Source organism: Globicephala melas, chromosome 15 (assembly GCF_963455315.2).
Source record: "Globicephala melas chromosome 15, mGloMel1.2, whole genome shotgun sequence".
NCBI lineage: Eukaryota > Metazoa > Chordata > Mammalia > Artiodactyla > Delphinidae > Globicephala > Globicephala melas.
In genome coordinates, this window is record NC_083328.1 from 63,304,855 (window position 1) to 63,320,516 (window position 15,662).

The window sequence follows — 15,662 nt, forward strand, 5'->3', positions numbered from 1 at the left end:
CGTACCGCAAAAAAAGAGAGGAAAAAAAAAAGAATGGCTGGTAGGTAAAGATTTTGAATTTACTTTCAGTTAGAGCAGGCACAACATTGTAAGGGTTTGTGCAGAGGAGTGGATGATTTGACATGCTTTTAAAGGGTCACTTTGCTTATTATTAGTATTATGTTAGAATGGCAACTTGAATAGTTTGTAGAATTGGCCAGATTGGAGAGAGTTTGAGAACAGGGGAACTAGAGGAGTCTCAACTGAGAATTTGGTGAGTTCAGGATTAATAAGCATGAGACCTGGAGTTAAACTGTCTGTGTTTAAATTATTCTTAGCAATGTGACCTTAGATGAATAACTTAACTTCTCTGGGCTTCCATTTCTTCAACTGCAAAATGATGATAATACATAGGACCTCTCTTCATGGGTTATTGTCAATATTAAATGAAATAATTCATGTAAACGGCTTAGTACAGTGCCTGGCAAACAATGAATGTTCAATAGATATTGTCATTGTTTTTTTTTCCAAAAGAGATAAAAATTTGAAGCAGAATAGGAAGGGGAGACAGGCAAAGGTGAGTGTGCTGTGCAGGGGTAAAAGGAAAATTTGGAAACTCTATAGGAAATATAAATATAACTTATTCCTCCAACTGGCCTTTGAAAAGTCAGAGGTTTTACCCCTGTCTTCCCTGGTGGGAAGACACAGGCTCTCTAGGGTAGGAAGAGTTCAAAGTGTGTAGAATCCAGCTCTCTATGTATTCATAAGATTTCAACATTTGGGGTTTTATGGCACCTTTAGTTTCTACTTTAGCCAAGTTTCTGTCTTTATTTTACTTCCTACAATTGTAGGAGTGGGAAGAGGAAGGGTGATGATTCAGCATGTAGGGTAAATAAATCTTTGAAAAGCATAAAGGCCTTAAAAGTGCTTATGAAGTAGCAAGGGAAAAAAAACAGTGATATAGGCAAGGAAAACAAGGGAAGTGGAATAAGGTGTGAGCGTACCTGTGATTACCCATTTTTCCATAATTGTCATCCAACGACTTTTTTGGAGGTACTATTTAGAGCGTGGAATTTGGAATCTAGATTGGACTTCAGTGACTTTTTTTAGGCCCAGGGGAACCGTGAGCTGGGTTGGGTAGGGTGACGTCAAGGAGGTTAGATTTCAAACTAACAAATGTGCAACAACTGAGAAGCAGGGGAGAGATTTTGGGTCTTAGTGAGTCAATAAGCAGGTAAGAAGGAGTCCAGAGGGGTGTGAGGGGCAGAGCATCAATTATCAATGTTCTTCACCTCCCCCCTACCTTTTTTAACCTCAAATGTGCATAATTGTACCAATACATTCAATCACACATTTGCTTCTTGGCGCACAATTTCCATTAAGCGAGACACAGCCCCAGATTGTCCTCTTTTTCCTTTTTTGAATGTACAAGGCTGTTTATTGAAGCATTGTCTGTAAGCAACTGGAAACATCATTGTGAAAGACCGTCAGTAAGTGAATTGTTTATTGCAACATTGTTTATAAACATTGGGAACAAAGTGAATGGTCCCTCTTTGAGTTATTCTTCCTTAGCCTCCATTCCCTGTCTCATTTCCCTATAGCCCTGAGACCATCCATGTGTAGATATATATTCATGGATAGAATTTTTTTATGTTGTTGAATTTATAGTATTTTCCTTAATGGCTTGTCCTTTGCGTGTCTGATAGATATTTATCCCTACATCAAGATCATCAAGATAATTGCTAATACATCTTTTTTTAAAGACACATAGTGGGAATTCCCTGGTGGTTCAGTGGTTAGGATTCAGTGCTCTCACTGCTGGGCCCTGGGTTCAATATCTGGTTGGGAAACTAAGATTCTGCAAGCTGTATGGTGGGGCAAAAAAAAAAAAAAGACACATCGTGATGACTTGTGTGACATACATGGTTGTGGAAGAGGGTTGTACACATTCCTAGCTGGATAACTGGAATATCACTCATTTCACTATCAAGAATGCATGTAAGTGAGAATAACATTATGGGAATAATCTTGAAAGCATTTCTATTTCTTAAGCTATAAATAAATTGCAGATTTTAAGTGTTACAAGTAAAGATGACTTGTAACACATCTTGCAACTGTGGAGTTATATTTTGAGGGAATCTATAGCGGGTAACTTGCAATTTCTATCAAAATTATAAATGCAGGGCTTCCCTGGTGGCGCAGTGGTTGAGAGTCCGCCTGCCGATGCAGGGGACACGGGTTCGTGCCCCGGTCCGGGAAGATCCCACATGCCGCGGAGCGGCTGGGCCAGTGAGCCATGGCCGCTGAGCCTGCGTGTCCGGAGACGGTGCTCCACAACGGGAGAGGCCATAACAGTGAGAGGCCCGTGTACAGCAAAAAAAAAAAATATATATATATATAAATGCATATACCCCTGTGGTTCAGTTCTCCCATATCAGAGAATAGACTACAGTTCTGTCTGCACACGAGTTGAACTATTTCTAAATGGAACATAGTTTTTAAATTGCCAGGGATTGGAAACAACCCAAATGTCCTTAAATAGGGGACTGATTAAGCAAGTTTTAGTATATCCACACAAGAAATACTATGTAGCAGTAAAATAAAACAAGATAATAAGAAAGTTATTTTTATACCATTGTACAAAATGTACAAGGTGTCCAAAGTGTGTTTAGTGACAAAATTAGGGTGGAGAACACCATGTATCAATGCTTTCTTTTGTGTAAAAAGTTCAAAATATATTTGAACTTATATTCAGCTTTGCTTATACTCATACAGAAATACTGAAAGGATTCATAAGAAAGTAAGAGTTGGTGGTGCAGTGGTGAGGACCCAGTGCTTCCACAGCAGGGGGCATGAGTTCCATCTCTGGTGTGGGAGCGAAGATAGGAGCAGTTACCAATGGAAACAAGACAAATGAGGAACAAAAATTTGAGGGAGACTTTGTATTGTATACCTTTTATATAATTTCTGGAATTCAAATCATGGGACAGCATGACTATTTAAAATTAAATTACAAGAAATCTGGGGAGTGAACTGGAGTCTAGCAGATTTTTAGAGATTGTTTCTTTAATTGACTTCTTTATAGCTTCCATTCCAGTAGTCTCTGGGGCTAAACTCCTCCCCCTTTCTCTTTATCTCTAAACTGACAAAAGTTTCAACCCACAAGAAACAAGTATTAGTATGCTTAAATTACAGGGAACAGTGCTAGGTACTGGGACTCCCAAGGGACAAAGGAGAACAGAACATAGTCCGTGCCCTTGAAGTGGTCCAGATGGATTTTATCACTCTCTTTAGTGGCTATAGCAAGAATAAAAATCGTCCTTCTCTCCCTGCCCCTACTCCCTCCATATAATCTTGCAAAACGCTGGAAATATATTGGAATTCCTACTTAATTCTCCTCCCCCTCACTTGGAGAACAGTAAGGCTTGAGGAGCTCAGTAACTTTCCGTCAGGCCCAGATTGGAGAGACCTCAGACCAGGGCAAAGACTCAACCCACTTCCCTTGGGCCCCTGGTGCCTTGTGGAGGTTCTTGGACCTCAGATGCTGCTGTGACTGTGGTTTCCGACTTCCTGAGTTCTCACACTCAGCTTGGTGCTGCAGATGTCATACCCCTGTTCCTGCTTTGGAGACTGACATGCTCAGGCTTGGTGATATTCTGAGTACATGGGATCTGTGGGTGTGAGTCACAGCCAAGGGGCTTGCTTTTCTGTTTTAGTTTTCCCCTTTTCCCTTGACAGACTAATTGTAAATGCCTTGGGGTTGCATAAGGGCAGAGTATAAAGGTTTGCTGGGTAGAGGTTGAGAAAGATCAGTTTTCTAATTGAATATCCTATCTCAGTTCTTTAATTCTGCTTTTCTTTAGCTAGGGACATTGAATACTCTAGACAATGAATCTAGTAAGAAAGCAATTGGAAAATCATTTATTTAGAACTATGCAGTTTACAGTACACTCTCACATGTTATTTAACTTAATCGTAACAATTCTGTGAATGAGGGTAAATATCATCCCATTTTACAGTTGAAGAAAAGTGATGCTTAGGGAGAGAAGGGACACTTCCATGCAGGTATTGAATATCTCTGGTGCTACAGTATATTCTCGTGTGTATGTAGGGTTTCATTGTGGAGCTGTCATCTTATGTGCTGGGACCACAGTTCTGAAATGGTTGGAGAGATTCTACTCTCTGGAGTTGAGGCTGCTGTACATTCATTCTATCACTTGTTCACTCAATCACAACTATTAATTGAATGCCTATCTAGACAAAGAAAGATTCTAGGTAAGAAAGAATTGGGAGGTTGAGACCAACTACTAGTGAGATGCTGGGGAGGGCCTTAAGGCAGAATAATGGAAGCTGCTAAAGAGGCAGTGGTGAGACCTGGAGTTTAGACCAGAACTTTTCAAACTGGGATTCTGTAACTAGCAGCCCAGGACTGTTCAGTTCAGAAGCAAGCAAACCAGGTTTCCACAGTGTTTTTTTGTTTATTTTATTTATTTTTGGCTGCGTTGCGTCGTCGTTGCTCCACGCAGGCTTTCTCTGGTTGTGGTGAGCGGGGGCTACTCTTTGTTACAGTGCGTGGGCTTCTCATTGCGGTGGCTTTTCCTGTTGTGCAGCATGGGCTCTGGGCGCACGGGCTTCAGTAGTTGTGGCACTCGGGCTCAGTAGCTGTGGCTCACGGGCTCTAGAGTGCAGGCTCAGTAGTTGTGGCGCATGAGCTTAGCTGCTCCGTGGCATGTGGGATCTTCCTGGACCAGGGCTCGAACCTGTGTTCCCTGCAGTGGCAGGCAGATTCTTAACCACTGCGCCACCAGGGAAGCCCTCCACAGGTTTTTTAATCAGGAAAAGCTTAACTCCCAAGGTATTTCATTCATACTTGTATGAAGTTATTTTTGTCTGGCCAGCATCAGTCCTCCCCCTCTCTTTTCATTTGGGGGGATATCCTTAGGGGCAAATCGTTTCTCTCTTCCCCTGGCAGCCTAGACTAATCCATGTGACCTGAGATTGACCAATCAACATCAGCTCCCCGCCAAGACTTTGCCTCTTGAGTGAGTGACTCAAAGACAAAGGGATGTTAGGATTGAATCCCAGCTGTGATGTGTGGTGCTGCTGGCTGCAGAAGCTGCTGTTTCTTGCTGGAGCTGCTCTGTGCTGCTTATTTTCCAAGGCTGCCCTCCTGTGCATGCTCTGGGCCCCCAAACATCCTTGTAATACATGTTTCTTTTGTTTGTACTTGCAACTGTGTCCATGTTTGTATTTGCAACAGACAAAAAGAATTTTGACTTACAAATTGTGATGATTTCTTTACCAAGATGTAAACTCCTTGAGAGCAGGGCCTAAATCTCATTCTGTTCTGTGTCTTTTTTTTTGGCTGCACTGCCAACATGTGGGATCCGACCCACCAGAGATCAAACCCGTTGCCCCTGCAGTGGAAGCATGGAGTCTTAACCACTGGACCGCCAATGAAGTCCCCTGCTCTGTGTCTTTGATGCTCGCTCAAGCCTGGGTCTCTATATGTGCAGGTTGAATAAGTAAAGAAACATGTTATATTTGTATGGGGCTATGGATTCGTGGCATGACTTCGGTTGCGGGGCAAAAAAATTCTCTATATGCTACAATAGCCACTGAAATCTGAGCAATTTCACGTTAATAAACATAAACCCAGAGGATCCTGGGAAGGTCCTTTCTTCCTGTATCTGAGCCCTTATCCAAGTTCACGTAGGTACTTTTGGTCCTCAAATTCCAGAAGGTGTTTTAAATTTTTTAAAAAATATGGAACACTTCGGGCTTCTCTGGTGGCACAGTGGTTGAGAGTCTGCCTGCTGATGCAGGGGACACGGGTTCGTGCCCCGGTCCGGGAAGATCCCACGTGCCGCGGAGTGGCTGGGCCCGCGAGCCACGGCTGCTGAGCCTGCGCGTCCGGAGCCTGTGCTCCACAACGGGAGAGGCCACAAGAGTGAGAGGCCCGCGTACCGCAAAAAAAAAAAAAAAAAAGGAACACTTCACTAATTTGCATGTTATCCTTGGGCAGGGGCCACACTAAACTTCTCTGTATGGTTACAACTTTTGTATATGTGTTGTCAAAGTGTGTACAGCTGAACCTTTTGTCCCTGGTTTCCTAGAAGCTCTCCCTAAGCACTGCCCTCTGCCCTGACTACATCAGCTCAGGAAATCCTCTCTTCAGCCTCCAGTCCAGATTTGAAAAGACCACTTCTATGGAGCCAGGTCATTAAAGAAGAATCTACTCGTTATTTTCAATTATCATTTTCCCCCTCAAATATTCTCTTTCCTTTCATTCCTTCCACAGATACATAATGAGCATCTACTATTTGTCAGGTTCTGACAATTCAGTAGATACAAGATAGTTCCTAACTCTAATTTTGGGGAAAAAGACAAATAAAACCAAGAGAACAAACAAATTAAATAATTACAAACTATGTTAAGTGCTCTGATGAAAATGAACAGTGATAAGGTAGAGAGCAATTTCCCTGTACTAGGCAGGAGATCAAGGGGAGCACTTTCTAGCTAATGTAGTCAAAGAGGACCTCACCGAGGAGATGACAAACTGAAAGCTGTTAAAGGGTTGGTTTTGTAAAAAGCAACAGCCTAGTCAATGGCCCAGTGCCTGGACAGAGCTTGGAGAGAACCATAGAAATGATAGCAAGTCAATGTAGCCAGAGAAATAGCAAGGGTGGAGGATGTGATGGAGAGATTGGTTGTTCTAAGCAGGGCAGTGACATGATTACATTTGCATTTAAAAGGTGCAATCTAGCTGCCCTGTTTTTCCAAAGTAAAATAAAGTCATTATTGCCTTCCTAAATAACAAATGTTAAGCATTCCTCTTTGGAACTTCCCAAGTCCCACTGGGAAAACATCTCAGACCCTTGGGGGGTGGCTGCAACTCCGACCTGGTCCCCTGAGGCAGAATACTGCTCCTCTCCACACCAGCAATTGGAATCCCTTCCTAGGAGCTAATGAAGTGAAGCGGAGTGGGGGGGGGCGATGAGTGCAAAGGCCCTGAGGCGGAAAGGAACCTGGCTTGTTTGAGGACTTGAAAGATGCTGAGAACTGAGAATGTGGGGGAGCTGAATGCGTGCCAATGTGAGAGAGGAAAGTTAGGTACAGACTCTGAAGAGCCTGGCACACAGTGAAGATTTAGATCTTAATCTTTAGAACAGCGGGCAACGGGCTTTGAGCAGGGGATGGCTGTGAATATAGTTGCGTTTTGAAAAGCTCCCGCTGTCTGAGTGTGAATGGATTGGAAGAGGAAAGAGTAATTGGGTGGAGAGGACAACCATCATCTAGGAGAGAGGTGATGGTGGACTAGACTGGAGTGCTGGCAGCAGGATACAGAGAAGTAGGAGGCTTCGACATGCATTCAGGAGGCAAAATTAACAGGATAGTGTCCAGTCCTGGCCTTCGTGTGATCACAGTGGATACGAGTGAGAGGGGACTTCGTGCTCCGGACCCGGGAGAAGGCCTGTTCCCGCGCGTCAGGGCAGTGGGCGTGTCCGCCCGAGCCGTCACCACGGTGATCGGGTGGGGCGGGGCCGAGGGCGGGGCAGCTGAGGCGCTGCGTCACTCGGTGGAGTCGATGGTGCGTGTGTGTGGGGGGGCGGGGGATACGCTGGGCGCGTCCCCGGGGTCACGTGGTGCGCAGCACGCAGAGTCCTTCAGTCGGTTGGACCCGGAGCGGAGCAGCCGGAGCGGGGCTGTGAGGTGAGCTCGCGGCAAGGCGCGGCGAGGTGAAGCCGGCTGGCTGGGGCAGGGTCGGGTCGGGCCGGGCCCGCGTCGCGCGCGTGCCGTGCTGGCGGGATCGGTGACGGACGCCACCACTGCTCCGGTCTCCTACCCGGCCCCGCTCCCCGCCTGGCCCGGCTCGCCCAGCCCGGAGGGAGGCCCGGGGACCGCTGCTGAGAGCGTGGCGGGCGTGCGGGCGGCGCCCAATCCCTAGGGCTGCCCGCAGGAGTGACGGTGGCTGCGACCAATCAGCGACTCCCGAGGGGGCTGGGCCGCGGGGTGCGGGGCCCGGGGCGCGGAACGGGCCGTGTTGGGGGTGGGGTGTAAGCGCTAGGGCCGGAGCCTGAGCTGTGTGGCCCTCGAGAGCTCCACAAGCAGCCCCTGCAGTTGCCTTGTGCTTTGGGAACGCGTTTTCTTTTACTGACTCTTTTATCCTATTCTGGGGAGCACACCCCTTTCTCAAGCGCCAGACTATGGGAGTGTCCCCTTTCTCTATAGTTTTTAGAAAATGTGGTCGGTGCACCCCGTTTCTTAAGCTCCAGCCCTGGGATGTTATCTGAATTTCCAAAGCCTGCCCAACTAAGGATGTATCCCTTGACCCACGACCCCCAAACTGGGAGGACACTACCTTTTCGAGCCTCCAGTCTGAGTAAGCATCTCCTTTCAAATTTTGGGGTTCTTCCCATTAGCGAGTCTTAAATCTGGGGTCCAATAACCAAAGTTTTTTTGGTACTTATATTCGCACAAAATCGAGGAAGAATTCCCTTTTCCAGGCCCCAAATCTGGCAACGTGCTTTCCAGAATTTCTTAAATTTAGGGGCCGCTTCGTTTCCCTGCTCTTTCAAAATCTGGGAGTGCACCTCATTTCCAGAGTCTACCGAAAATGAGATCCAAATCCTGAAATTTTAGGATACGTATTTGTATTTACACAAGGAAATTCACTACTTTTTCCAGTCACTCTATTCTTGCGGTTGCACCGTTTTTCATGAGTTCTCTAAGTCCGACCACCTTATTTCCTGGGGGAGACTTTTCATATCTGAAAGTGTATTTGTTTCCTGTGCCCTCCAGATGTACAGCATGCACTACTTTTGGTTACACAATTCTCAGGGTGCAGCAACCTTCCTGGTGCTTGTTAAATCTGGGACGGCGCACCTTTTTTCTGAGTTTGTTCATTTCCATACGATGGTACAAGGTTCTTGAGCTTTTTTGCCATCCAAGATATTTTCTTTCCTCAGCTTCCTTCCCTCTTTGGAACCCCTTTTCCCTTTAGGTGCTCTCCCTGTCAGAGCAGTGCACCTATTTCCTCTTCCTTCCTCTGGTGAATAAATATCTTCAGCACCACACTTTCTCTGCTTCTGGGGCCTTTTTTCTGTGCACACTTCCTAGTCTTACCTCCTGAAGTCCCCTCCCCCTAGGGGAGGATCTCCCCGCCCATCCTAAAGGGGATGCCTGCATGTTGTCTCCCATGTGTCTCCTTTATCTTTTACTTTTCTGCTAACAGGAGCTCTTTTCTCTTGGCTTGCCCTATCCCCGGGCATTTTTCTGGTTTCTTTCTTTCTTTGGACACTGCTCTGCTTATTGGTGGCTGTAAAGATTTTCCCTTTTCCTCCCCTTGCTCTGGAAGTGGCTTCAAGTCCAGGGCTGCTTGACTCCCCAGCGCTGGATTTAAACTAGAAAGGAATCCCCTTGCATTTCTTTGGTTATTCACAGCGCTCTTAATCCTCCTGGTGGTTTGCTTCCTATAAGATTCTGGTTAGATGGGTACTGTTTTCTCCTTTGCTTTATTTCCCTTCGTTGGAAAAAAACAAAACCAAAAAACCCTCAAGAGATTCTTTAGTCTTGCTTCCAACTCATACGCTTCCTCCCTACATTGGCTTTTTTCCTTCCTTTTATCAAGAAAGGAGGTCATTTGGAGGAATCTCTTGGTCACTCTTTTTTTGTTGTTGTTTCTGGGGGAGAAGTGGGAGATGGATATTTACCTCTCCCCGTAATCCTCTCACTTATCTGCCAAGCCTTGCCCCCAACCCCCTCCTTAAAATCTGCAAATGTCTGAGACCTCTCCTCTCCTAAGAGCCTCTCAGTAGGTTCTTTCTTTTGTATTTCCCTCTGTCTTTCCAGATCTTACTCAGGGCTTCTCAGCGGGAACGAACCAGATTAATTTCTCCACAGCTGGAATCTCAAGTGCTTATGGGATAATGACACCTCTGACCTTTCTCCCTTTCGGGAAGTACTTGAGTGTGCAGCTGTATGAGGCCTCAGTGCGGGAGAGAGTTTGAGCCCGAGAAGCTACCCTGGCAGGACAAGGCAGAAAAATACTGCATTTTCAGGACCACGTCCTTCTGAATCTCATTTGAAGATTGGATGTTTGCCAAGCACCTGCTTCTTAGGGATGCTGGGGGATTTAATGATACTCCTAGGAACCTGTAGGAATTAATGGGGCTTGTGGTGAAGTGCTCTGAACTCAGTGTTGGAACTTGAATAAAATGAATCATTATTGTATTTTCAGAACAACTAAGCTGTTTTAAATTTCATGTGCATGAAAATGCTAGAACTGTGTTATTTCAGGAAGTGAAATGGATCCCACATTTATATCATGTGGTCATTAGTAAGTACCAAATTCATTAAAAAGCGTTGGCGGTCTGTCTGAGCAGTACCTAATAAAATATGGTATACAGAAAGTGAACAGGTACTTTGTCTCTTATTTGCCTGTTTGGTACTCTATCTGTGTAGTGCTATATATATAGTCCACCCTTAAAGTATTCTGCACCAGTGCTGCTCAAACTTGAATGTGCAAATAAATCACCTGGGGTGGGGAGTGTCTTGCTAAAATGCTGATTCTAATCCAGTAGGTTTAGGGTGGGGCCTGAGTATATTCTTTTCTAATTCCCAGGTGGTGTTAATATTACTGAACTAAACTTTGAGTAGTTAGGTTCTGTGCACAAAGTTAAAGATTTCTCTTTGAAAATAGGAAGGTGGTGGTTAGCTTTAAGCTGGGGCATTATTTTCCATTCTCTCTTTATCTAGACGCGCACTCCTTAGAGTTTGTACAAGTCCCCTTTGGAGGACTACTATTTATATTCATTTGTAGTTATTCTAGCATTAAACTTTTAAAATCATGGCTGGAACTTCTCCAGGAGTTTGATTCCTATGTATTTTGTCAAATTTAAATGCTTAACTATTTCTTGGGACTTCCCTGGGGGCGCAATGGTTAAGAATCCGCCTGCCAATGCAGGGGACATGGGTTCGAGCCCTGGTCTGGGAAGATCCCACATGCCGCGGAGCAACTAAGCCTGCGTGCCACAACTACTGAGCCTGCGTGCCACAACTACTGAGCCCACACGCCACAACTACTGAAGCCTGCATGCCTAGAGCTCATTCCCTGCATCAAGAGAAGCCACTGCAATGAGAAGCCTGTGCACTGCAACGAAAAGTAGCCCCTGCTCGCTGCAACTAGAGAAAGCCCGTGCGCAGCAGTGAAGACCCAACACAGCCAAAAACAAATAAATAAACAAATTTATGTAATAAATAAATAAATAAATAAATGCTTAACTATTTCTTGATTGAAGGTAAACATAACTCTTGACATAAAATCATTCTAGTAAATCCTATATAGTAATCAGCCAGCTTGCCTCTCTGGTTCCTCATCTATTACCCTACCATGGGTAGTGATTCTGAGATACTCCAAGTCAACAGGGTCCCAGGTATTGGAATTTCCAAGGAGTCCTTCTTGATTTTCTAGGTCCTGGAAATGGGCCTGGGAGACGCAGGTGCCTGGACCCTGAATGGAAGCTACTGACTTGTCTCTGTATGAAGCTTCACAAAGGTGAATGCTGGTGGGAATATGACATTATTCTTTGGTGGGAGTCATGGCTTATGATGCGCTCTCTCCTTTTATATCCACAGCTATTTTTAAGTCTTGGTGGGTTTTTCCTTTCTAAGTGTCTTAGGTCATCTGTACCTATTTCCCTGGCTATATCACCTGTCGTGGACTTTTCCCAGCATGATCCTATTCTGGGCCCTAATCAGGACAAACCTGAATGACTAGACTATTTTGTGTCCTGGTCCTCTCCCTTCCCCCCATCCCTCACATGAGTGTCAGATAGATCCTCTTCAATAACGGATTTGATCTGGATTTGGCACTAGTCCCAGCTCTTCCACTCACTGTGAGACCTCAGGCAAGTTACTTAATACTACTGGACCTCATTCTCCCCATTTGTAAAGTGAGGGGCTGATTATCTCCAAGGTCTACCCTGCTCTGAGCCTTTGTTCGTGCCTTGCTTAGAAACCCAGTGTCTGTGGGAGCTTGTAGCAGATCTGATTTCCTTCACGTGCTCTTTTGGGCATGCTGCCAATCATTTCCATGTCCGAGTCACTTCTGCCACTGCCTCTTTTCTAGCCGAGGCAGCCACCTTGTCTTCACACCCAGCTTCAGCATTCTTCTGCCTCTGTGTCCTCTGCCATTTCCATGCTTTATTTCATTCAAAACTGTCTAAGCTTCTCAAAGAAGTCTTCCTTGAATTCTCCATTCAACGTTAGCTACTTCCCTGAATCACTAAGAGGGAGTCTGTAGTTGACATGCAATTTTGTTTATTTGCAAGTTCCCTTATCTGATGTGTATTTTAAAAATGTTTTTCCCTCCTCCTCACCCCAGCTTTCTTTTTTGCTTTGAATTAGCAGAGTAGGTAGAATTAAATTTAAAAATGAAGCAGGTAGTTTGCCTTTTGCTGGAGTTTGGGGAAAATGAATGTAATGCTTTTAGCCATCTTGTCTCAAGGTCTCAAAAGGAAATCAGCTAGCTGGTTCTTCACCCTGGATTTTTTTTTTTTTTTTTTTTTTGCGGTATGTGGGCCTCTCACCGTTGTGGCCTCTCCCGTTGTGGAGCACAGGCTCCGGACGCGCAGGCCCAGCGGCCATGGCTCACGGGCCCAGCCACTCTGCAGCACGCGGGATCCTCCCAGACCAGGGCACGAACCTGCGTCCCCTGCATCGGCAGGCGGACCCTCAACCACTGCACCACCAGGGAAGCCCCATCCTGGATTTTAAAGGTGCTTAAACACCCTATCAAATTTGAAAGTGTTTTCTAAGTTCAAACTTCACTTTTTTAAAACAAATTTATTTATTTTATTTATTTATTTTTGGCTGCATTGGGTCTTTGTTGCTGCGTGTGGGCTTTCTCTAGTTGTGGCGAGCGGGGGCTACTCTTCCCTGCGGTGTGTGTGCTTCTTATTGCGGTGGCTTCTCTTGCTGCGGAGCACAGGCTCTAGGCATGTGGGCTTCAGTAGTTGTGGCTCGCAGGCCCTAGAGCGCAGGCTCAGTAGTTGTGGCGCATGGGCCCAGTTGCTCTGCAGCATGTGGGATCTTCCCGGACCAGGGATCGAACCCGTGTCCCCTGCATTGGCAGGTGGATTCTTAACCACTGTGCCACCAGGGAAGTCCCCAAACTTCATTTAAAAATTACTTTTAAATGCTCTTCCTTCTAGGAACACACTCAGCCACAAAACCTGACAAGAAGTTGCTAAGGACAATGATAAGAAATTTAAATTTTAAATAACTTCATCAGTGAGTAAAGCTAACAGTTCTTTGAGAGCATCTGATTATTCTCAAGGGCAGCTGCTGATGTTGCTTGGAAATCAGGGATCAAAGATGTATATAATCTAATTCCCCTTCCTCATCTTTCTAGGAAGTGATGGGATGTTTACATGTTTCTTGATAAACCTTTTTTTTGTCTTTTTTTTTTTTTTGATAAACATACTTTAAACCAAAATGTGTGTTTAGTCAGAGCCTCTTTGGTTAGATTGTAAGTTTGGAGAGGGAGGACGCTGTCCCTGTCTTAATTCATCTTAGCAACTGACCTTTACAGGTTATTGATTAACTTTGGGGTAACCTGTTGAAAATTGAAACCTTGATTTGTAATAATGCTGTGACAACTTTACTAGATCTTGTGCTAGGTATCAACTGTCCTTTGCTTTCTTTGGCCAAATAATGGAAGAGGTGAGCTTTTAGAAATCCCGTAAAATTTTAGCAGCTGGGTATGAGTCACCAAACATAAATAGGGCAGTTGTATGAAAGGGAGGTGGTTCCTGAATCAGTGGACTTAGGGGAAGGAAGAAGAGGAGGGGCCTGGGAAAGGATTTTAAATGATGGTTTTATTTGATAAGAGCTTTTCCCTTGTCAGGAGCATAATCCTAAGATTTTAAAGACTGACTCCCAGGCATCTTAGATGATGTAAGAGGTCTCATCTTGTCCTAGTAGAGACCTGATTTTCAAGAGGTCTCTTTTTCCTGTGGAAAAGGCACATGGCTAGGTGGATTGACGTGCCTTCCTTGCTTATACAGGTGCTGGGATTTATAGGTTGTGGAACCCTAGCCTGGAAATGTGGGCATTTTAGTTAGCATTGTTTGGAGCACTCTATTAGGTCTTATTGAATCTTTACAATTTATCCATTATCTTCATCTAATAGACAGGAAAACTGAGATTAAGTAATTTATTTGTCCAAGGTCATTTGGCTAATGACCCAGGTTGCTTTGCCTGCAAGCCTGGTGCCCTTACATCCTCCTCTCTATAGCTGCCTTACTTTTCTCCCTCAAGGTTTGAATAAGTCACATTAGTCACAATATCAAACAGGTGGCAGCCTGGAATGCAGGACTGAGGCACTGTTGGGAGAAGAGGTGGCCTTGCCACCTCATCTCAGATTCTGTTCCTGACCATGTAAACATCTCTTAATTGTAAAAGCCAAACTCTCCCAGCTGAGGCTGTATTTCTCCCCTTCTTTTTTTTTTTTGGTACGCGGACCTCTCACTGTTGTGACCTCTCCCGTTGCGGAGCACAGGCTCCGGACACGCAGGCTCAGCGGCCATGGCTCACGGGCCCAGCCGCTCCGCGGCATATGGGATCTTCCCAGACCGGGGCACGAACCCGCGTCCTCTGCATCGGCAGGCGGACTCTCAGCCACTGCGCCACCAGGGAAGCCCATTTCTCCCCTTCTTGAGGCCCCGGTGCGTGGCTGGTTTGGTCTGCTTGACAGTCTCTAAGTCTCATGGAGTGGTGAATGCTGTCCAAAGTGCTTTGATGAGTAGGACGTCGGTCATACTGTGACCTATATGAGAATTATACATCTGCAATTCAGAAAGGCAAGATAGTTTAAGAGGCCACCTTTCATGTCCAGGCTGCGTGGTATGTGGTGGTGAAGGATCAGAATTTGCAGGCAGAATGCCCGAGTTTGCATTCTAGCATCTGCCACTCTGTTGGGGCTACATGTCACTTGGGCGTGGGGCTCAAACGTCTTGGGACCCTCCCTGTAGCATAGACATTGGAGGCAGACTTCCAGCATGGCAAGTTTCTAATGTATCTGGACCTCTGTTTTCTTTCTCAAGTATCATCATAACTACCTCACATCTATCATTGTAAGTATCAGTAAATGTTACCCTTTTCTCTCTATTTCCTAATCTATAAAATGGGAATAAGAAAATCTAATTTATAAGATTATTAAAACTTGGTGAACTGTGAAGAGTTGAGTATATGTTACCATTATTTTGTTTTATTCCTCTTACAAAATGTTTGTAAAATCCCCTATGTTAATTGTTTTTTTATAATTGAAGTATAGTTGATTTACAATGTTGTGTTAATTTCTGCTGTACAGCAGTGATTCAGTTATACATATATATGTATATTCTTCTTTTAATATTCTTTTCCATTATGGTTTATCATAGAATACTGAATATAGTTCTCTGTGCTATACAGTAGGACCTTGTTGTTCAAAGGCCTTATTTTTTTCAATTTTCTAATTTTTTTGGCCACATCTTGCGGGATCTTAGTTCCCGGACCAGGGATCAAACCCGGGGCCCCCTAACCACTGGACTGCCAGGGAATTGCCTCAAAGGCCTTACTTTTAAACGCAGTATAAATAGAGTGGGTTTTGGAGGAGGTCCTGCTTCTCAAATCCCAGCTCT

At 44.9% G+C, this 15,662-nt stretch overlaps 1 protein-coding gene and 1 non-coding gene across 6 annotated transcripts in view; one reads left to right on the top strand and one right to left on the bottom strand.

The window, feature by feature from the left end:
• Positions 1–5,959: 5,959 nt before the first annotated feature.
• LOC115839403 (U6 spliceosomal RNA) lies at positions 5,960–6,066 on the bottom strand. Its single transcript, XR_004034052.1, has one exon. It is a non-coding gene; the product is annotated as a U6 spliceosomal RNA (small nuclear RNA).
• Positions 6,067–7,553: 1,487 nt separating this feature from the next.
• PHF20 (PHD finger protein 20) overlaps positions 7,554–15,662 on the top strand; it is a 133,333-nt gene continuing 125,224 nt past the window's right edge. For 3 of the 5 annotated variants that reach the window (XM_030830718.2, XM_060284680.1, XM_060284681.1), the window contains exon 1: positions 7,554–7,692. The gene's annotated coding sequence lies outside the window, so the exon portion shown is untranslated. Of the gene's footprint in view, positions 7,693–11,461; positions 11,537–15,662 lie in introns of those variants that run through there. The other 2 variants (XM_060284682.1, XM_070043622.1) reach the window with 2 other exon arrangements.